The 23044-nt window shown below is 44.2% G+C and overlaps 1 protein-coding gene across 1 annotated transcript in view; it reads right to left on the bottom strand.

Moving 5' to 3' along the window:
- Window positions 1-21273, bottom strand: part of LOC105477623 (inositol 1,4,5-trisphosphate receptor type 1) — a 356056-nt gene extending 334783 nt beyond the window's left edge. The window contains exons 1-2 of the mRNA XM_071092119.1: window positions 21095-21273; window positions 20189-20262 (exon numbers count right to left, since the gene is read on the bottom strand). The gene's annotated coding sequence lies outside the window, so the exon portion shown is untranslated. The remainder of the gene's footprint in view (window positions 1-20188; window positions 20263-21094) is intronic.
- Between the last annotated feature and the right edge of the window lie 1771 nt (window positions 21274-23044).

Genomic DNA, 23044 nt, shown 5'->3' with positions numbered 1-23044 from the left:
GGCATTTATCAAGGATTTCTCATGCCCACCATTGTGCTGAGTGCTTTACAAACGTTCTCTTAGTGAATCCTCATGACCACAGCAGGAAGTAGGCACCTACCATTATTGCCATTTTGTTGTTGAAGACACCGAGGTGTAATACAGAGAGGTAAGATGCCCACGTCACATATAATTAGCAAGCAGGAGGACCAGGGTTGTTATAACCCAGGTCTATCTGACGTTTTTTTTTGAGATGGAGTCTTGCTGTGTTGCCCAGGCTGGAGTGCAGTGATGCGATCTCAGCTCACTGCAACCTCTACCTCCCAGGTTCAAGCGATTCTCCTGCCTCAGCCTCCTGAGTAGCTGGGATTACAGGCACCCACCACAAAGCCTGGCTAAATTTTTGTATTTTTTGTAGTGATGGGGTTTTGCCATGTTGGCCAGGTTGGTCTTGAACTCCTGGCTTCAAGTGATCTGCCCACCTCAGCCTCCCAAAGTGCTGGGATGACAGCCATGAGCCACCGCACGGGACCTAGGTCTATCTGACTCTTCAGTGGAGGTGTTTATCAACAGCGATCCTGGGAACATAGGTTAAAAAGTTAAATGTTCTTATACTCCAGATGATTACAGAGAACTGATGCACAATTCTTATGCACAATTCTGTTTTCTAATTTTTCTACCATGGCTCTGTAATACTTTCAGAAGTCAGAAAAAAAATAAGCATCTTCTAACCAAGATACTTATTAAGTGGCCGAGATAACTGAACAAGTAACCTTTAGCTACATTTTACATCTCCCCCTGAAATCACAGGCCAGTCCACCCACCACAGCTAATGATCCTCTGGGCAATCTGCCAGGGGTACTAATTAAAAACAACCAAAAAGTGGGGGAGGACAGATCCTTCCCCAGGGGTCTCATGTGATAATTCCCCTCACAAAAGACCGGGCAGAAAGCTTGCTGGTCTAGTTAGAAACCTCTGGAGATCTCCTCTGGCCTCCCCTTAGTGAAGTGGAGGAAGAAGATGGGGGGAGGAGGATAGGTTTTAGTGCAATTATCAGTGATGTCCTGGAAGGAAAAACAAAGGTCGGGAAAGTCAACAGAACAGGCCTCTGTGGCCTGGAGGGGTGGAGGTGGAAAGTCAGTCCAGAAGTGATGGGCCTAGGAGCAATCTTCTGGAAGACTTCCTGTTGTTCAGAGCTGGGTGGGAGAGCCCGCCTTTTTATCTGATCATGGACCATTTGTGCCTGTGAACTTCTAGCAGCTGCACTCAGGGCTCCTGTGTCACTCACACCATGACAAGGACCACCTCAGAGAAAACAGAGCTGGCGCCAACCTGCCATGGAGCTGCGGAACTTCAAACGCTTATGGACACCCGGGGCTCTGCTGACAAGCCATGCCTGACATACACAAGGGCAGGCTTAGGCACTCAGCTCCCGCGCTCCACCCTGGCTCTCTGTCCCTAAGTTCTTCTTCTTCTTATTATTATTATTTAGCTTATTATTAGGAGCCCATAGCCACCGCTCTGCTTTCATTTCCTCCTCTGTTAAATGGGGATAATACTCACTTCAAGAGGCTGTGGTGAGGAATGGATGAAATAATGCTTGAAAAGCACCTGGTACAGTGGCTGACATACTTGAAATTGCTCTATGCTCGTTATTTTTATTTTTCTTCCATGAAAGACAAAGTGGAATTCTGAAAGATTCCAGGGCGTCAAAATTTAAACTCAGTAAAGGATCCCCTGTTTAAAAAGCCATATGTGTATCATAACAAATGAACTCCTATATGAACCACGATGACAGATTTTACTTCAGGGAAGATAATTTATCCTTCCTAATTCCCCTGATGAAAAAAGGTGAACAATAGTGAATTACACTCAACTCCCAGCCACAGAGCATTCTAGCCTTTCAAAAAACACAGAATCACGGAATAAAAGTTGGAAGGAACCCTGTAAAGCATGTAATTCCACCTCCTGCCCAATAATGGAATCTCCCCATCATGCTGCCTATGGATGGTCTCACTGGGCAATAGAGACTACTCTATGTTCAAACAGCCTTGTTCAAACAATTACTCCTAAACCAGGCACAGTGGCTCATGCCTGTCATCACATTTTAAACAGCCAAGACAGGAGGATGGCTTGCAGCAAGGAGTTTGAGACCAGCCAGACCCATATCTACAAAAAATAAAAATAAAAACAAAAACACATTAGCAGGGCATGGTGGCACACATCTGTAATCCCAACTACTTGGGAGGATCACTTGGGCCCAGGAGCTCCAGGCTGCAGTGAGCTGTGATCGTACCACTGCAGCCCAGCCTGGGCAACAGAACAAGACCCTGCCTATGAAAACAATAAAACAATTACTCCTGTCCCCTCCCTTAGCCCCACAAAGGACAGCTGCCTGCCAGAACTTTTGCTATTTATCTGTCCTCTGACGCATCTAAGACCTCTGCATATGTGAATGCTATCTAGATTATTTCTCCTTAAGGCTTTGCTTCTTTTCACAAAGCATCACCATCCTCCCCACAATTCCTGATGCAGCATGACGTGAAGACCACTTCTCAGCCCACAGCAGGCAGGAACTGAGGCTCCAGAGTCAAAGTGCCCAGGTTCAAACCTCAGCTCTGCCACTTACTCACTGAAGAACTTCAGGCAAGTTCCAGAACTTCCCTAAGCCTCGCTTTTCCCAGCTGTAAAATGGGGAAAATAAGAGCACCTACCTCAGCAAGCTGGCATGAGGTTCAGCAAGATGGTGTTTACGAAACACTCAGCAAAGCATCAGGCATGAAGTAGGCGTGCCATCAATATATGTTATTACTATTAAACTGCCACTGCCACCCGCCACCATTCTGATGGGTGGAATCACCTGTTAAAACAGGGTTCTTCCAGGGTGGCTTTGGCCAAGGCAAAGAAAAGTAGATCACTGCCTCTGGGAGATACTCTTGCAGAGGGGCTGTGGCAGCTTTGTTGAGCCTCACACCACCCTCTGGCTGAGTTTCCCTTTGCCCTGTATTGAAACTGCTCCCAGAGCTGTGCATTAAAAAAGGGGGGGCAGTGAGGATTTGATTCTATTCCCAAGAAAGGTGCAAATAAAGAAAAAAAAAATGCAGAGAGATCTCTTTGGGGAAGAGAAGCCAGAGCTGCCCTTCAGAATCTGTATTGCTCTCTACCTTCTCTATACCTTTCCTGGTCTTCTCGTCCACTCTGCTGGCTCCAGTCACTGTTACATGACGAGGATTCCCAAATCTGTCTCTCATGACCCACAGCGACTAGAGTTTTGCTCCTGGCGGCTCACGGCATCTCAATGTACCAAAAACAATTTACCTGCCTGCCCAATCTGTTCCTCCTTCATAGCCATTTCTCAGTGACCACCAGCAAAGCCTGGTGGCTCCTCCAGTCTTCCCTCTCTCATGTTCCCTCCCACAGGGCCTTTGCCTGTGTTGTTTTCTCAAGCCCACAACACTCTCATCCCTACCCCACCCCTTGCTCTAATTATAGCCAAGTCACCCTCCAGCTCTAAATTCAACTACCATTTCCACCAGAAAATCTTCCCCATCCCCTCAGATGAAGTTAAATTCTACTCTTACAAACTCTGCACCATGGATCTCTCCTTCCCAGCCTTCATCTCAGTTACAAGTTCACATTTATTTGTGCAATTCCTGTCTGACACCCTACAAGGCACAAGCTGTATTCTAGAGATCTGATGTGTTTTATATACAACTGTATTCCAAACACCAATGCCTAGCACATAGTAGATATTCAGTAAATATCTGTTGAATAAATGAATGAAAAAGTCTAATCCAGCATCAATTTTTGCTGACTTTAAGCTTTACTATCTCTCTTGAATCTTCTAGCTCCCCCTGCCCCTGCTAACCAGTCTCAGCCAGTATCATTTCTCAACTGGACTCCCTAAGGCCTTCCTACTCATTTCTCTGAATCTGTCTTTCCTCCTCAATCTATTCTGCATACAACATCCCACATGATATTTTAGAAACATAAATCAGACCATATCATTTCCCCGCCTAAAAGCTTCCAACATCTCTTTGGAGCTCTTCATGATCTAGCCCTGCCTACCTTTCCCCCTGCTCTCCATACTCCAGACATAATGATTTTTTTCCAGGCCCCTCACCATGCTCTGTTCCCCGGGCCTTTGCACATGCTGTCTCTGCAGCCTGAGGTATTTCCCTCCCTCCCCCACCACCACTTGTGGCTAACTGCCACTCACCTTCACAGTCCCAGTTTGATGTCTCCACCTCTGGGAAGCCCTCTCTGACCTCCCAAATCTGGGTTATATGTTTCCAACATACTCTTCTATATAGCAACCTGGGTCTACTACCACTGTCCTAACATTGCTTATTCACTTGTTTGTCTTCTCCACTAGGCTGCAAACTCATGAGGGCAAGAACCTTAGTTGTCTTCTTCCCTGTTGCATCCTAGTACCTGGTAGTACCTGGGATACAGCAAGCAGTCAAATATGGGTTCAACGTCACTTTAGTGCCATCTTTGCTGCTGCCTAGAAGAGTTTATACTGGTTTTGTTTTAGAGTCATGGTCTCACCCTGTCACCCAGGCTGGAATGTAGTGGTGCAATCATAGCTCACTGTAGCCTTGACCTGCCAGGCTCAGGTGATCCTCCCACCTCAGCCTCCTGAGTAGCTAGGGCTACCGGTGCATACCACCACGTCTGGCTAAATTTTTCATTCTTATTTTTGTAGAGACAAGGTCTCACTGTGGTGGTGCCCAGGTTGGTCTTGAACTCTGGCCTCAAGTAATCCTCCTGCTTCAGTGTCTCAAAGTGCTGAAATTACAGGCATGAGCCACCACACCCGGTTTGTTTTTTAGGTGACTGTTTTCCAAAACAAATTAAAGCCAAATTTACAGTGTTGGATCAAGAAGAACAGAAGCCTACCTGGCCCTTTTCAATAGATTTCTATGAGAAATTTGGAAGCAAGAAACAAAATATCTAACTTTTATCCCTGGAAAGATACTGTAACTTTTATCCCCATTGACCATCCCCTCCACATGTCCAAAATGGCTTGGAGTACTGACAAGAGTGTACACTTGGAAACAGACTCAGAACATGTGAGTCTGAATTCTAACCTCATAAATTACCAGCTGTGTGTCCTTAAGCAACTTCCATAACTTCTCTGAACCTCAGCTCTCTTATCTGTAAAAAAGGGGGCAACCTTTCATATTTCTCAGGGTCATTGTAAGGAGTAAACCAAATAATTCACATAAAATGGTCAACACAATACTTGGCCCTTTATGCTCATTTTCTGTATGTCTGAATGAGTCTGAAATGAAAACATTCGTTTTTGTTCCTTCATAGTCTTCATTCACCTCTGTCGTATGATTCCTCTACTTGATGAATGTTGCTTACCTGGTCAATACTGTAGGAAATGCATCTGGAGAAACAAGGATCCCAGAAATGTTTTAATCCTCTGTAAGCCCACGAGGTGGCTGATACTTGGACAGCATCTCCAAAGTACTGTTGTTTTTCAGTACCCAAACTCACAATACCCAAGCTGGCCAGACCTCAACTCAACTCCCCCGCCTTCTAACATCAATCTAGGTCCCCTGCTGGCAGTGGGGGTGGTAGAAACCTCTTCAAAGGGATAGTAATTCAATATTTAGAACCTCTTCCACTTTGGTGTTAAAACAGGCCAAAGCACAGCCTCACTAAAAAAGAAATATGTTCATTTAATTTTAAGCAGCAGCTCAAGATAGGTTTGGAATTTTTTTTTTTTTTCTAAAAGCTTTTAGTATGATAGAAAACTCACTCATTTGACTGTGGCAGAAAACTCATTTATTGAAATTTTTCCATCTATTATTTCTCCTGCACACACTTAACTAATTGCATTACATTCATTAAAAAAAAAAAAAAAAAACTCGATTTTCACCTACACAGAATTCCAAATTTAAAAGTTAACAACTCCCGAAACTGAGGCTAAAGTAGAATACTTCATTAACCAAGAAGTTACCTAAGGGATCACTTAATCCTCAAGGGTGGACAGGCTTGGGAGGAAATGAGAAACTGACTCTATTCTAGTTAAGGGACGCCAAAACCACAGACCTGCCGGTTTTCACCAAGACACAAAGGCAAGCCTCCTATATTTAATTAAGATGAAGTCGCCTGGCTACTGGGGCGGAACAGTCTGACTTTCAGTAATAGGGAGGCAGGGCAGTCCCACTGACAGTCTGACCTTAAATGAGACCCTTCTAAGCATGAGAATCAGGTACTTCGGATCCCCTGCCATGCCTGCACCCCCTCACCTCCTCCCCACAGTGCACCTTTAATTTCCTGATGACCAAGCTCCTCTGTATTTTACCACACAATTACCTTAACAGTGAAAATCTTATATATCACTGACCCAAGACACATGCAAAATACTCCCCAGAGACCTGAATTTGTAATCATTTAACCTCCTTAAACAGCGAAGCTGGCTAGCACAGAATATAGCTCATCTATTATTAAAAGCTTCTACCCTGGTTCCTTAAACACCAGTTATGACAGAACCTAAGAGCAATAGGCATCAATCTAATTTCTATTGTAGGACACAACTTCATCTGAGGCCAAAAGCTACAAAAAGAATCAAGTAAGGGTTGGAGACTAACAGTTACAAAGGAAGTTACACTTGAAGCTGCTATTCTCAGACACAGAGAGGAACCTATGCTTTATAATTTTTTAATGACCCATCCCACTGCAGAGCTTCTGGACTGCTTGGTATAATCTTGCTCCTAAGAAAAAGATGAACGTAAGACAAGTACCACTAGCTTCCACATTCGCAGCTTTCCTTTGCATTTCAGAAGGAGCTTTAACTAGGAAGCAAAACAACTATTTTGCTTTGTTACAAAAACAACTGAAAAGTATCCCCGTGCATTTATTTCTGAACAGGAAGATCTGATACAATACCCAGACTTAGAGATGGTCAGTTGCACTCTGTCTCTTAAGCCTTCAATTTCTCCCTCTCTCTAATGTTCCATGCCACAACCCCACATTTCAAATTACCTATGTACTCTAGGAGCTGGTGGCCCTCAATGGTGGCCCAAGAGTCAGGGAAACTTCAAGGTCAAAACTATTTTCACAATAACATCGAGGCATTATTTTCATTTTCACTCAGTCTCTCACACATGTACAGTGAAGTTTTCCAGAGGCTGCAAGGCACATGATGTAACAACAGACTGAAGACAGAAACAGATATAAGATCTGTGAATCCAACTATGTTCTATGAAGCCAGATCTCAAAGTGATTCGCAAAAAAAAAAAAAAAAAAGCTACTCTTCTCACAAAATTTTTGTTTGGGAAAATATTCTTATTGTTCATTAAAAATATGTCAATAGGTTAATGTGTAATGGGTTTTTAAAAATATTTTTTCAGTGTTCATTTTCTCAGTGTTAATTTCTAACATGGTAAATATAGACAGATGTAACTCACATCAATAGAAGTTCTTTAGGGTCCTGAATTGTTTTTAGGCATGTAAAGAGCTCCTGAGAGCCAGAAGTTTGAAAACTGTTGCCATAAACTTTTCTTTAAGAGTTGCCCTGGCATCGACTGTATGCTTAGGACTCTCACTGTATAAGTTTGGAAACTTTATATATTAACAGGAAGAAAATGTAAAATATACAACTGAACAGCCAGGGCTCTAGAAAGTGAACTGCTCGATTTGAAACTTAAATCTTTCTTCTTATAGAACATATGTATTGATACCTACTATACGCCACCACTACACTAGGTACTGGGGATACAGATCAAAGCAAGACGTATAAAGTCCCTGCTCCCATGATACCTATATTCTAGTGAGGGCAGACAGACAGGAAACAGATGAAATAAGCAAGACAAATCAGATAGTGATGAGTACATACAAACAATTAAAACTGGGTGATATGATTAAGTGACAATGCAATTTTGGCTGGTCAGAAGAAACGAGATGAGACGTTTAAGCGAAGACCTGAAAGTCAAGATAGAGGCAGTCATGAAAAAAAAAAAAAAAAAAATCAGGCGGAAGAGCATTTTAGGTAGAGCAAACAGCTAGTACAAAGGCTGTAAAGCAGAAAAGAGCTTAGCAAATTCCAGAAACAGAAAGCCAGCCCAACGTCTGCAGCATTAATGGGGAAAGGAAGAAAGTAGAGGTTAAAGGCAGGGTAGAGAAGACAGAGTCAGTAGGACTTCACAAGCCAGGGTAAAAAGTTGGCCTTCTATTCTAAATGTAATGGGAAGTTTGTAACCTCAATCAAGTTACTTCCCTTATCTGGCCCTCAATTTATTCATCTGCAGAATGGGGATAATGAGCGCTTATCTCATAGTTATGTTGACAATTAATTGTGAAAAAGAAAATAGAAAGGGGGACACAGGAAGCATTCCTATTCGCTGTCGTAATTCTACTTTCAAATCTGTTCTATTTTCTATTCTCATAAACTACTCTTTCTAAACTTCTTAGGCTTATAATCAGCAGAGGATCAGCTCTGCCAAAACAGCAAAGTTCAAATGACAAGTGAATATACAAAAGGGACACATGAGATGCACTGACCTGGACATGTCAATGCCAACTCCAACAGAATGTTTTCCCCACTACTCCTAATAAAACCAGAACCAGCAAAGCACAGCCAGGTGAGGAGTGAATGCCAGCATCTCACTCACACAGCACCCTTTGCGTCTATCTCCAGTCGCCAAGCTTTGCCACCTGGCCCCAAAGCACCTGCATTTGGACATTCTTCTGCTAAAAAACGTAGCCAACAACAAATCCATCAGCCTTCCCCGTTCTTTCTTGGTATATCCACACTACCTCCACCTCCTAAAAGACAAAAGCCCCTTGCCAAAGTCCTTTGGTGCTGGTTTTCTTGCTGCTTGCTTTAAAAAATAATAAAAATCAAAGAGCTTCCTCAAGGCCAGGCACAGTGACTCACACCTGTCACCCCAACACTTTGGGAGGCTGAGGTGGGTGGATCACTTGAGGTCAGGAGTTCGAAACCAGCCTGGCCAACATAGCGAAACCCCATCTTTACTAAATATACAAAAATTAGCCAGGCATGGTGGCTTGTGCCTGTAGTCCCAGCTACTTAGGAGGCCAAGGCAGGAGAATTGCTTGAACCTGGGAGGTGGAGGTTGCAGTGGGCTGAGATCATGCCACTACACTCCAGCCTGGGTGACAGAGGAAAACTCCTTCTCAAAAAAAAAGAAAAAAAAAAGCTTCCTTTAAAGTTAGGTGCAAAGAGAGGGGCTTACACACAGGGCTTTTGCTCAAAGCACCTGGCGAGCCAAAAGGCCTTAAGGCGGTTGGCCCCTCAGAACCGTAGATAAGGATGAAGACAAAAAAGCACCGTTTCACTTTTTAGGTCAAGCAGTACCCAGCAGGGCAGGTTAACGATGGGCCGAGCCCAGCAAACCATGAGGTCTTTCACAGGAAAAAAAGGAGTATGCCCAGGAAAAGGAAGAGCTGCTGGCATTTGATCAATCTCCTGGCAAGAGGCCAAGGAAACTCCCTCCAGAGTAAGCACAAGTCTCCCTGCGATGTCCTCACCCAGGTACATATATGGTAATATGGCTGTAAATACGGGGTAGAGAAAACCTAACACGTTTACGGTTGACTTGTTCAAGGGGGAGAAAAAGGCTCCCTTTACAACAGTCTCTGCTTCTGTTCCTGGGCACTCTCAGGGTTAATTTTGGACTTCCTTTGAGCAAAGATGCTTGGCGATATCATCTTTATTGTGAAATGAGGATGAACAGCACATTTTTGACTTGGACACAATGCCACCCTCCTCCCCACACATTTTCACACAGCTCCCCCTCCTTGCCTTCTTGTCCCACTAGCTGCTAATCAGATCGTCCTCAGAAATGCAGCATGTCCCCATCATCAGATAATTTATTCTCTTGCAAAAAGCACTTCTCTGGGAGCATAGAAAATCGTATTCTGCTTTCGTTTTCAGGCAGTCCCAAAGGAAGTCACCAACTCAGAAGTTTCAACTTTAAGCAAGGCCCTTCATGACATCCCAGAAATAGCAGCTGTAAATCTGAAGTTCGGAGGAATGATTCTCTAGTATAATACAATGTTGCCCATTCTCCATTCCCCCTGCCACACACACATACACATACAAAAATTAACCTACTCACTTTTTCAGACATGTCTGCTAAGTAACCTTTTCCCCAACCAGGTACAGTATCTACAGTTATTTCTCAAAAAAGATGCCCACTCTGACATTCGGTCTCATGGCTTCTACTCTTCAAGGCCAAAGTAAGAGAAGCCAACCCAAAGCTCAACATTTCCAAGGCAGAGAGCTGCAGATTTGGTGAGTGGAGAGCATTTAGCTAAAACTCCTTATTTTACGAGTAGAAAAAACAAACCTGAGGCCCAGTGATTTCTTGGAGGTCACACACCCGACGAGTGGCCAAAGCTAGACCACAGGGCTCCAGATACCAAGGCCAGTGTTTTTTTGGTTTTTGGGTTTTTGGGAGGGGGCGAGAGGGGGAGGGTTCTTATTTTGTTAAAAAGTTGAAGTCAGTCCCAGCCTGAAAAGACACCCCTCTGCCCACACAGCCCAAACCTCAAAAAAACAGCAAATCTAGTTAGGTCAATATCCTCAGAGAGGGATAAAAGTCTCACCAAGCCTGAAAAATTCACTCAAGGACAGGGTTTCTCAACCTGTTCACTACTGACATTCTGGGGCAGAGAGCTCTCCGTTGTGTGTGTGTGTGTGTGCGTGTGTGTGTGTGTGTGTGTGTGTGTGTATTGGGGTCGGGGGGCTGTCCAGTGCACTGTTGAGCAGCATCCCTGGCCTCTGTTCACAAAATGCCAGTAGCACCCCACCCCTGCCTGCCAGACAGAACCACCAAAATGTCTCCAGATGATACCAAATGTCTCCTGGAGGACAAAATCACCCTCCCTCTCCCCATTGAGAACCACTGCTCTAGGACATAGATAGGTTTTGCTTTGTTTTTTATCTGTAAGGCCTTCTGCAAACATTTGTTTTTAGACAACTCGGCAGCAATGACCCGAAGCAGGTATTTTTATTTTTACACCTATTCTACAGAAGAGGAAACAGATGCACAGATGTTCCATGTTTTGCCCCTTACCCAAGAAGCAGTCAACACTCGGTACTGCGGAGTCCCTATCCTGTGGCTCACCAGGGCAACACCATTATGACCTGAGAGCAGCTTGGTTTCACTACCTGATTTTTCCACTCCCTTTTATGAATACTCAACAGTTTCCCAAGACGAATGTCCTCTAGAGTTGTACTGAACAACACCTCAAAAACTATCAAAAGGAAATGCTTAATATATCTCTTCACAGTCCTCACATCACCCTCTGCAATAAAGGGCTTTTCTTTTTTTTTTTTTTATTGAGATGGAGTCTCACTCTGCCACCCAGGCTGAAGTGCAGTGGTGCCATCTCAGCTCACTGCAACCTCCACCTCCTGAGTTCAAGTAATTCTCCTGCCTCAGCCTCCCAAGTAGCTGGGACAACAGGTGTCCGTCATCATGCCCAGCTAATTTTTTTTGTATTTTTAGTAGAGATGGAGTTTCACCATGTTGGCCAGGCTGGTCTCAAACTCCTGATCTGAGGTCATCCACCCATCTTGGCCTCCCAAAGTGCTAGGATTACAGGCATGAGCCACAATGCCTGACTGTAAGGCTTTTCAAAGAAAGATGCCAGTTTAAGAAATATTTAATCAGGAGAGGGGTACAGGGGCCAGGTGCAGTGGATCACGCCTGTAATCCCAGCACTTTGGGAGGCCAAGGTGGGCAGGTCACGAGGTCAAGAGATCAAGACCATCCTGGTCAACATGGTGAAATCCCATCTCTACTAAAAATACAAAAAATTAGCTGGGCATGGTGGCACATGCCTGTAGTCCCAGCTACTCAGGAGGCTGAGGCAGGAGAATCGCTTGAACCCGGCAGGCAGAGGTTGCAGTGAGCCGAGATCACGCCACTGCACTCTAGCCTGGTGACAGAGCGAGACTCCTTCTCAAAGAAAAAAAAAGAAGAGGGATATAGAAAATCAGTTTTTCCAAGCAGCCTTCAAAGGGAGAAAAAAACATATACAAATTACTTAATTGTGTAAGCACTTCCTGTGTGCCAGGTATTCTTATGAGTTAAAAAAACAAAAGGCCCATAAGGAAAATAGGTTTCAGGGCCCTGGAGTTTCGAATGACAGATTTTCAAGTATCAGAAAAAGCTTCCCAGAGGAGGAAGCATTTGGGCTGGGCCCTAAGGAATAGAAGGATTTGGCGAGGTGGACAGAGGAGGGTGGGGAGGGACACATGAGGCAGAATATACACACACACAACAAGGCAAACAAATGAACGTCCATTGTCTGGGTGTCATATCAGCTTTTTCTGTTCAGAAATATGTGCCTGGGATGCTTTTAAGCTGTTCTTGCAAAAGAAAATCATTTCCCAGATAAAGCTCCTTCTGAAATGAAAATGAACAGCAAGAAACTTGGAGGCTAGTGATATTCTTCTTATGTTCACCTTCTTCTGATGAGCTGCATTATATCAAGCAGTCCAGAAGTTATGCTGATGGGACAGGTCAGAAAGTATGATGAAACATAAATTCCTCAGTGTCCCATGACAGCAGGTGAACAGCAGTGACTGCACAACTCTAAGTAGGGGTACATGTACCTTCTGGTCTCTTTCTGTCTTCATCTGAAGAGCCAATAAAAGCATCCCCAAACATAAGCATGAAAGTTCCCATGTTTGTCGGAGAGGGAACCATGCGAGAGCTACTTACTCTCACCTCAGGTTGGTGATTAGCCTACCTTTCCAATTCACTAAAAATAAGACTGCACGGGAAAAGTACAAAGGTCAGCTTCAGCTTCAACAAGTGAGAGCTAGCCATGAAAAAGCAAAGGAACCACTAAATGACAAGGACTGAAAAAGCACAGGAATAGGCATCCTCCAATGCAGATCTTCTCATATTTTCACGTGTGTGTAAATCACTTGAGGATCTTGCAAAAATGTAGGTTCTCATTCATTGAATGTGGGGTAGGGTCTGAGAGCCTGCAATTGCTAGCAAGTTCCCAGTTAATGTCAGTAACGCTGGTCTGGGGACCACACTTGGAGTGGCAAAGATGTAGTATAGTGTTTCTCAAACTTTTGACAGCAGCTCAGAGTAAGGAAAATATTGAGCTTACAAACCAATGTTCATTGTGCATGTGAGACAAAGAATTTTGTTGTGACGTACATAGTTCTTCTTAAGTATCCATGCAATACACTTCCATGTTTTCTATTCTAGGTTATGTCATTAAAAAAAAAGTTTGGCCGGGCCTGGTGACTCACACCTCCAGTCCCAGCACTTTGGGAGGCCAAGGCAAGAGGATGGTTTGAGCCCAGAAGTTCAAGGCCAACCTGGGCAATATAGGGAGACCCAATCTCTACAAAAAAAAAAAAAAAAAAAAAAAAAAATTATTTAGCCAGGAGTGGTGGGGCACACTGGTGGTCCCAACTACTCAGGAGGCCAAGGTGAGAGGATCGCTTGTGCCTGGGAGGTTGAGGCTGCAGTGAGCCAAGATCATGCCACTGTACTCTAGCCTTGGCAACAGAGCAAGACCCTGTCTCAAAAACTAAAAATAAAAAGTTCATCAAGGCCCACTAAATTAATTTAACAACCTCTTCGTGGGTTGTCACAGAGTTTGAAAAACATGTATACAGAACAAGAGTAACATTCCTGCCCATCTGGGGAGAACAACGATGTCTCAGCCTCAGGACACGAAGGCTAAACCCAAAACGAATTTTTTTAAAAAGCTTAGATTATGTTCAGAATTCTTTGCAAAAAGGCAAGGATAGGTCAATAGCATTTTGGAAATGCTTTCACCTAGGAAATTCAAATTTTAAGTTTTCTTCATTTTAATTTGTTTTCTCGTCTGTAAGATGAGGATGATCTTGGCCCTAAGTGGAGATCTCCAAATACCATTTTGGCCAGGCGTGATGTCTCGTGCCTGTAATCCCAACACTTTGGGAGGTTGAAGTGGGAAGACTGCCTGAGTCTAGGTGTTTGAGACCAGCCTGGACAACATGGCAAGACCCCATCTCTGCAAAAAACACAAAAGATTAGCCAGATGTGGTGGTGAATGCCTGTAGTCCCAGCTACTCAGGAGGGTGAGGTGGGAGGATAGCTTGAGCCCAAGAGGCAGAAGTTTCAGCGAGCTGAAATCGTGCCACTGCACTCCAGCCTGGGCAGCAGAGTAAGACCCTGTCTCGAAAAAACAAAATTTAAAAAATTCCCCTCTTAAAAGAGCAAAGGCTCCTTGAAGAAAAGGCTGATTCTTGGTCTGGGACAAGAAATAGAGAAGATGAGCCTAGAACATCTTGTTATATAGAAATAAAAAAAGCTAGCACAGACTACAAGGGCTGTGTCAAAATCTCAAGAACTTTACCAGCCCATTTCTCACAGACTAAAGAACTAATGGATTCGGGTAGTGAGCATCAAGGGGTGCTAATATAACAAGAGTAGACATCCAACATCTTACACCCAACTAAGCAAAGTTTACAGAGTAGACTTACTGGAGTCCCAGCTACTGGCAAGGCTAGGGCAGGAAGACTGCTTGAGACCAGGAGTCCAAGGCCAGCCTAGGCAACGTAGTGAGACCCCTTCTCAATTTAAAAAAGAAAAGAACCTAACTTTGACCAAGCCTCTACATCTAACTACCAAATTATAGTAGACCAAGGGGATAGAGAAACATGTTAAACCACGTTGCACTGATGCAGTCAGCAAAGTCTAAACTGTGGAGATGTGTATCACCCAGTTTCTTCAATAACAACAACAACAAAATGCACGGAAAAAAGATTTGTAGAAGAAATACAGAGATTAGTGGATATCAACCATTTGTAACGTATTTACCCTATTTGGATCCTAATTCAAACTGTTAAATATGTTTATGTGTAAAATTATTATATGTATTTTTTACAAATATCTATATACATATGTATATATATCTAGGAAGTATAAACATAGACTCAGTAAAAATGAAAGGCCATCAAAGGGGTAGACACATTTAGAAAAGATGTTCCAGATGTATAAAAGGTGATTTACGGCCGGGCGCGGTGGCTCAAGCCTGTAATCCCAGCACTTTGGGAGGCCGAGACGGGCGGATCACGAGGTCAGGAGATCGAGACCATCCTGGCTAACACGGTGAAACCCCGTCTCTACTAAAAATACAAAAAACTAGCCGGGCGAGGTGGCGGGCGCCTGTAGTCCCAGCTACTCAGGAGGCTGAGGCAGGAGAATGGCGCAAACCCGGGAGGCGGAGCTTGCAGTGAGCTGAGATCCGGCCACTGCACTCCAGCCCGGGCTACAGAGCAAGACTCCGTCTCAAAAAAAAAAAAAAAAAAAAAAAAAGTGATTTACCAAATGAGTGGTACTATATAAGTCCCTTTTTACGAAATTTAAATATATACATACATTTTACATATACATGCTTAGAGGAAAAGCCTGAAACCCTAATCTCGAATAGTTGGAATTGCTTTGTTTTGTTTCATTGCTCATCTTTATTTCCTAATGTTGCACTACAATGAATATGCTATCATTTTCTCCTTAAAAAATTTTTTAAAATAGAGATGGGGTCTTGCTATGTTGCCCAGGCTGGAGTACAGTAGCTATCACAGATGCAATCATAGTGCACTACAGCCTCAAACCCCTGGGCTCAAGAAATTCTCCTGCCTCAGTCTCCTGAGTAGCAGAGTCCAGGGTGTGTGCTACATGAATATGACTATCTTATGTATTAAGTAATAAAATTTGAGGTTTGCTTTAAGTTTGCACATACGCAGGGGTTCACTTCACTTATTAGGGAGAATCACTGATGTGAAGCTTCTAATTCCCCAAGGATGCTGGAGAGCAGAATATTAGTCCTCCTTGTAAATATCTCTTAAAATGACACGGGATACACCGCAGGGTGGCGGTAGGACATAGAAGGTTTGTGCTGAAACTCCATGATTATCATTGAGTTCTTAGAATTTGCTCTTCAAGTCAACTGTATGTTCACCTATTTGTCAAACTTTCCTTTTCTACTGAAGTGAGTTACAATCCCAGGTAAGTCCTGTCATTAACCAGACAGTCCAGAAATCTGGGTTTTACCCCCTATCGAGTTCCCATCTGGTATGTGATCCTGCCAACCTTACCAGAGCCTCTTCGGAAAGGACAATGTAGTTTTGTGATGTTGAAAACCACACTGAGAATTCTGTGAGAGTTTACAAGTCCTCAGATAAACCACTGTTGACCTGCAAAATCTGGTCCCTACAGGTCTGGACCTTGACTCCCTCTCCCTCCTGAACTCGGAGCACTCTCCCCTGGCCTTCTTCTCCTACCTCCAACATGTCACACCCACTCCTATCTCAGGGCCTCTGTACTTGCTGCTCTGACATTTGAAATACACTTTTTCCCTGATATCTATAGGGCTAACTCGTTTGCCTCCTTCAGATCTGTGCTGAGATGTCATGTAGTAAAGATCTAATCCCCACCTGAGTACTCCCTTAATACCCCTCATCATGTTTTGTTGTTTTAAATTACCGTAAAATATACATAACATAATATACCACTTTGAAATGTTATAACTCAGTGGCACTAAGTACGTTCACACTGTTGTGCGACATCACCACCATCCATTTCCAGAACTTTTTCATCTTTCCAAACTGAAATTCTATCCTCAATAAACACTAACTCCCCCTTCCTGTCTTCTCTCTCCCCCAGCAATCACCATTCTACTTCTGTCTGCAGGGATCTGACTACTCTAGATGCCTCTGTAAGAAAAATCATAAAATTATGCATCCTTTTGTTTCTGGCTTGTTTCGTTTAGCATGTTTTCAAGGTTCATTCACATTGTAGCATGTGTCAGAATTCCCTTTTTAAGGCTGAATAATATTCCATTGTACGTATATTTCACATTTTGTTTATCTACTCATTCATCAATAGACTTGGGTTGTTTCTACCTTTCGGCTACTGTGATAATGCTTCTACTGACACAGGTGTACAAATATCTGCTCACGTCCCTATTTTCAATTTTTTAAAGTATATACCTTCAAGTGGAATTGTTGGGACATAAAGTAGTTTTATGTTTAATTTTTTTTAGTAACTGCCATGCTGTTTTCCACAGCAGCTTCATCATTTTACATTCCCACTAGCAATGCACAAGGGATCTAATTTCTCCACTTGTTATTTTCAGTTCCCCGCTTAACCAGTTTTCTTTTTCTCCGTAGCCTTTACTACCTCTAATACTGTAATACTTACTTATTTATTTATATTGGCTACCTCCCACTAACTAGGATGTAAGCCTCTTGGGAACAGGATGATTTGTTCATTGCTATATCCTGAGCACCTGGAATACACCTTAGTACATAGCAGGTGCTTAAGAAATTTGTTGAATAAAGAATAAAACACTTGAATCATACACAACAACTTGAACAGGCCTTAGAGTCTGTTAAATAGATTTACCACACCATGTGCCTTAAACTACATCCAATTCAGAAATCTCAAAGTTGAATGGGTGACGGTTTCAGTGGTGTATTTGGCTTATCCTCATTAGCAATCATCTCAGAACCACAGACACCAAGACAATTGTAAGGAAGCACAGGAGTTACGTCATTCACATCACTGACTTCAAGCCTTAATTGCATTCATCAATTGAGCTATGCACAAACCTAAAACAGCAAAAATGAAAAAAAAAAAAACAAAAAAACAACTGCATGCACTTCTGATTGACAGCCTGCAAATGCAATGTGTTTTGTTTTAAAAAATCAAACCAATAGTAAACAAGATAGACACTGGCCTTGCAGAGACTCCTTAATGAAATGTAGCCAAAGACAGCTTGACCTAGAAACCTAACTTCAGGCCTACTTTTATTTTGGCTGTTTTTTCTGTTGTTCATCTTTGGTGCTTGTTTCATTTTGGTTTGTTTTCTAAGAGCTGCTTGTGAAGAAATCAGACAGAGTTTCCATGATATCTTTATAAATGAGTTGAAAAGCCATGTGATGTTCCCCCGCCTCTGGAAGTCAGTTGGTTGCACACCATTGGATTAAAGGTTTCTTTTTTATCTTTCTCTCTGCCCACTCTCCTTCCTCCCTGTAATACCAACACTCTGATCTTCCTCACTTGAAAATATTTTGAAGAAAAAGACTGCTGATCTTTCTGTGGAGTTCATCTATCTCTTTTTTTTCTAAGCAGCCATTCCACTTCTCATTCCTAAAGAAAAGACGCCAATTCCCTCCAAAAGACAATCACTTTGTTTAAAGCGATACCATTGTCAACCCCAAATGACTTTCACGGGTCTCAATGCAAGAGCCAGAGTAATTCATTTAGAACATGAAGAACTTTCCCTGCCTGATAAGAACGGTATCTTGAAAGGATTTTCTGTTCTGATTTGAATTATTCAAAGAGCAGATTGTACTTTCAACGTACATGTGCATATACACACACACACGAACTTGAAAGAAAAAATGGAGAACAAAAACATCTGCACAACTGGCTGCAAAGCAAACTGCAAGGTATATGAAAAGGTATCAATGTTTCACATTGCAGACTAACTGCAGTTTAAACTTTCGAATTATTCAGATGGGGAAATGCCTGATCCTTTTAACCTACTCAGATGCTTTGATGTAAATAATCAAGAGGTATTTCAGCCAGGAGGTGAGCCTAATGCTTAACTTACATAATGTTCCTTGTGGTTTGGCTTTGTTTCTTTTTACTCTTCCCATTCAGATTTTCCAAAATGAACTCATTACACATCTAATACCTCCTCAAATATCTGCACTCTTTTATCCCTATGTTTGTGGCTACATCCTTTCCTTCTTATATCAATGTTAAGTACTATTTCGTCATTGGTGGGCTGTAAGCAAGTTATTTCATCAATAGCAGTAAGTTTACCACTTTTCCTTGCTTCCCTCTCACCACCACCATCCCCAATTCAACTTAGGTCCATTTGTGGGATGCAGTGCAGCCTCACCACCTGAGGTTATACCTTGCTCCTACTTTGTACTAGCTACTGGGCAAGTGATTTCACTCTCTGCACCTCAGTTTCTTCACCTGCATCTGTTGCACAGAGTTTGTGAGATACATTGCTGTGGACCCGGCTTACAAGTACTTAATGTGTCCATCTTATTATTTTTAGCAACCAGTTAGAAAACAGTCTGTGGACCAGTTTCTCCTTGTTGTACAGCTAATTCTGAAGAGGGGAACTGGACCTAATCTTTGGCTTTAAGAGCACCCACACAGCCATGTGAGTCAATAAAAGAACAAGAAGAAACTAGAGTTCTCACATCCAAATGCTTCTCACTCTGCCAGTACTCCTAAGGATCTTATCAACAGGAAACAAAAGCACTATACCACTATAATGAAGTGTCTGACTTTTATTTTCTCATTAGAAAAGCCCAAAGATTGTAGCCCAGGGAACAGCTAAATATTTAGAATGTTATAAAAGTTACAAAGACCCAGCCACCCACCCCTACCCACCTCTGTTACCCTGTTATTTACCATGTTCCTGAGCATTTTAGGAGAAAAAACTTTTGATGGCCAAATCTGCAGCAATAGTGATGTACGTGCACCCGCTGAAACCTCCCACTCTTCAAATGCAGTCTGACCATTTTGGGGAAAAAATAGGAACTGTTGTGTTTACAGATAAATGCTGCTCTCAGCTCATATTCCACCACAGGCCCCAAAACAACAGGGCCCTGCCAGATTCCTTGACTTTCAGGTGGCTCGAGTCAAGGGCTGGATGCTACTATCTTAAGCTCCAGTAACTCACTTCCCTTTTTAAAGTTCTAATTCTTTCAACTTGCAGCAACCACTTTCATTTCTTGCAATCCAACCTACTCTGATTAAGCACACGTTCAAAATTAGAAAAGAGTGACTATTTTTTGAAGGAGAGAAGCAGTTAATATTGCTTACACATCTTGGCATATGAAATGCACTGCGTCCTTTAGAATTTAAATAATCAGCACGCTTTTCAGACCGGCAATGGGCCGCCGTTTTATTGCTCCATTTAATGGCCTTTCCCCCCGCCTCTTTCATAAACCTTCAGGCTCCTTCAGTTCTGAGCTACGTCCAAGAAACGGACAGTCCACTGGACCTCTGCTCCCAAAAGCCCTCACCAAAGGCAGAGGCAAATTTTGAAGGCTGAGCCACGGAGTTTCTTTTTCTTTCTTACCCCCCACCTCACTGGCGATTTAGATAGAACTTAAAATAGGCTTAGGACAAAAACTCATTATTGACTATAGCACTCAGGCTTCCACACTCACCTGACCCGGTCAGGCACTCTGTTGCCAAAACAAGCCCAGCGAGGGGTGCAAATCCTGCTCCTCTGTAGTCGCTCCTAAATATTTAGAAAGAAAGAAGACTGAGTACCAGACCGCGGAAGATGAGTCTCTAACAGAAGTGCTCCAAATTACAAGTTTCCAACTTCTTTAGCCTCCTTCCCTGGGGAGACCCCTCCCCACCCCACCCTCCAAATTTGGCAGGCAGGTTGGTGGGATCGCTTGGGCGACGATTACAGGTAACTACTCTTATTTCCAGGATGTAACTGACAAGTGAGACTAGGCACGCACAAACTTCGAACGTGCGGGAGGCTGGAACTAAGGGAAGTGTTTGGCAGATCCCAAAGCACTTGTTTCCCGGTGAGGAGGCCAAGTATCCGAAGCCCGCATCCTCACTGGACATGAGCTTCGTCCACACTTCATCCCTCACCGCTTCCCCGGTTTTCTTCCGTTTTTAAAAACCCTCCCCACGGGGGCCCCCCACACATGCATTATTCTCCCAACCATGGAGCGCAAGAGAGGGCTACATTTTTAGAAAGATTATTTCCTTGAGCAGGCTCACATATGACACCCCCACAACCTCTCTCCGAAAAAAAAAAAAAAAAAAAAAAAAACTATTTCCTGCAGCTGCAGCAACAGTTTCCAACTTGGGGGAATGCCACACCAGTCCAGAATAGGGAGCCCCCAAAGCCACGCACTAGAGTCGAGGATATTTGTTTTTTAAGCCTCAAATGAGCTCCTCCAAAAACAGTGCCCGCAGTAAAGGAACCCCCAAATGCATGCCAAGTGCATGCACATCCATCGATATCTCCCCGAGACCGGGGCAAAAACTTCTGCGCCGGGGGAGCCAGTGCCAACTCCCCGCGCCCTCTGCCCGGCCCCAGCCGCTACCTTGGTGCCCGGGGAGCCACGCCGGTTTGGGGGAGCAGGGCGAGGAGAGGGGTTAGCAGCCGCTGGGTAATCCCATGTCCGCGAAGAGGGAGCTCGTTCCGTTAGGATGGAAGCGGAACACCCACACCTCCTCTCGGCGTGCGCTTTCTCTCTCTCCACCCCCTGCCTACTCCTCCACCACCACCACCTCCTCCTCCTCCTCCTCCTCTCCTCCCACCCCAGCGAGCTTGAGGAAACGCTTCAGCAGCACATCCACATGGTTACTGCACTTTGAAGCGGCTCCGGGCGTCTTATATAGGCCGGGAAGCTCCCTGGGCAATGTAGTCCGAGTACCGGGTGGTGGCGGCGCCTGAGGCAGCGGGGAGGGACTACAAGTCCCAGAACCCCCTGGGCGCCCGGGCTGGGCCCTAAATAGACGCGCGCGGGGACAGGGGAGGGGCGTCCTGCGAGGCTTTCAGGCTGCTTGTCCCGTACCTTGGCTGGGTGGGTAGGTCTTGGAGCCTGCCATCCAAAACCACCCCTGGGAAGCGCCCGCAACCCTTGGGGACGCCTCTCCTCCGGCTGCCCCCCTTCCCTGGAATCCAGGTGTCACTGGGGCCGGGGAGGGGCTAGGAGCTCGGATTTCTGCTTTGGGAAGTTTTTACAAGCCCACCCTCCCCCTGCCTTGGGTCCCGAGCCAAGAATTTCAGAAATCCGGGGCACAAAAACGCCAGTGTTTGCGGTCAAGGATTAAAGGCGCGAGGTTGTCTTTATTTAATCTGCTCCGCCCTGCTCGGGTTTGCACGAAAAACCAAGCCTGGGAGCGACGGTCCACGCAAGCGGAGACACAGGCAAGTCGCGTGAGAGCACTTTTCTGAGCCCGAGTTGCGTGTCTTTTGTCGCCCCTCAGGAGGTAAAGAAACGCAGACCTCTCCGGTGCACAAATAAAGGAGCCGTGTTGTGACTTGCGGGCTCTGAGATTGGGAGGCAGAAAATACATACCGCGACCTCAGTCCTGACCCTACCTCTAGCAGTCCCTCTGCTCCTGGGAGCTGTAAATGCTTAAGTAAATAAACCGCAAACCAGAAAAATAAGGGCTTGGGAGAGAGCCGCTCACACAGAGATGCGCGTCCAGGCGGGGCGCTCTCCAACAGCTCCGACTGGGGCGAGGTGGGTTTCACCCGCTGCCAAGTAGTGCCTGGGCTCCCGGGTTACGGGCTGCTTCGGGCTCCGGCTTTTGCGAGGAGGGGAGAGCTAAGCCCGGAGGCAGTCAGCCGACTGCCCTCTCTTGCCTCAAATGACGTATATTCATTCCTCAAACGTTTCCTGAGTGTTTACTGGGTGCCAGGAGCTGGGGCATAGTGGTGAGCCAAACGCATTATAGCATCCCAGACAGGCACTTCCTGACGCCGCCTAAAGATCTGTTATAACAATAGTAATAATAATGATAATAATCAATGGAGAGGCTGATTTTATTGGGCCCAGACCACACGCAGTTTTCATACTTCATGCTATTGAGTTTCACCAACTGTAGGTATATTTATTATACCTATTTGGCAGGTGCACAATCCAGGGCTCAGAGAAATCAGGTAACTTCCCAAATGACGCCTCGAGTTAAGTGGTACAGCCTGGATTCCGGTTCCATACTCTACGTGTATCAAACCCTTGTCTTTGGAGAAATCCATCACCATTGCCTTAAATAGCCTCTCTCCCCATTTTAGGAGCAGCCTCTGAGCCCTTGGGCAAGTCATTTTCATCTCTTTGCCCCAGTTTTGCCATCTTAAGGAGATTCTCATTAGAATATGTCTACTTTTTAGCAGGATTCCTTAATATAGAGTCGAGTCTTATGCAACTTTAGGAACAAATTAGAGGAGCATCATATCTAATAGTTATTACTGACATAATGCCAAAACGAATCACAATTATTGACATTTATTGGATGAATGCCATATGTCAGGCATTGGTCTAAAC

The sequence above is a fragment of the Macaca nemestrina genome, chromosome 2, assembly GCF_043159975.1.
Source record: "Macaca nemestrina isolate mMacNem1 chromosome 2, mMacNem.hap1, whole genome shotgun sequence".
In the NCBI taxonomy this organism is placed as follows: domain Eukaryota; kingdom Metazoa; phylum Chordata; class Mammalia; order Primates; family Cercopithecidae; genus Macaca; species Macaca nemestrina.
Note: the sequence above shows the minus strand (reverse complement) of the source record. Positions and strands in the feature narration are given on the sequence as shown.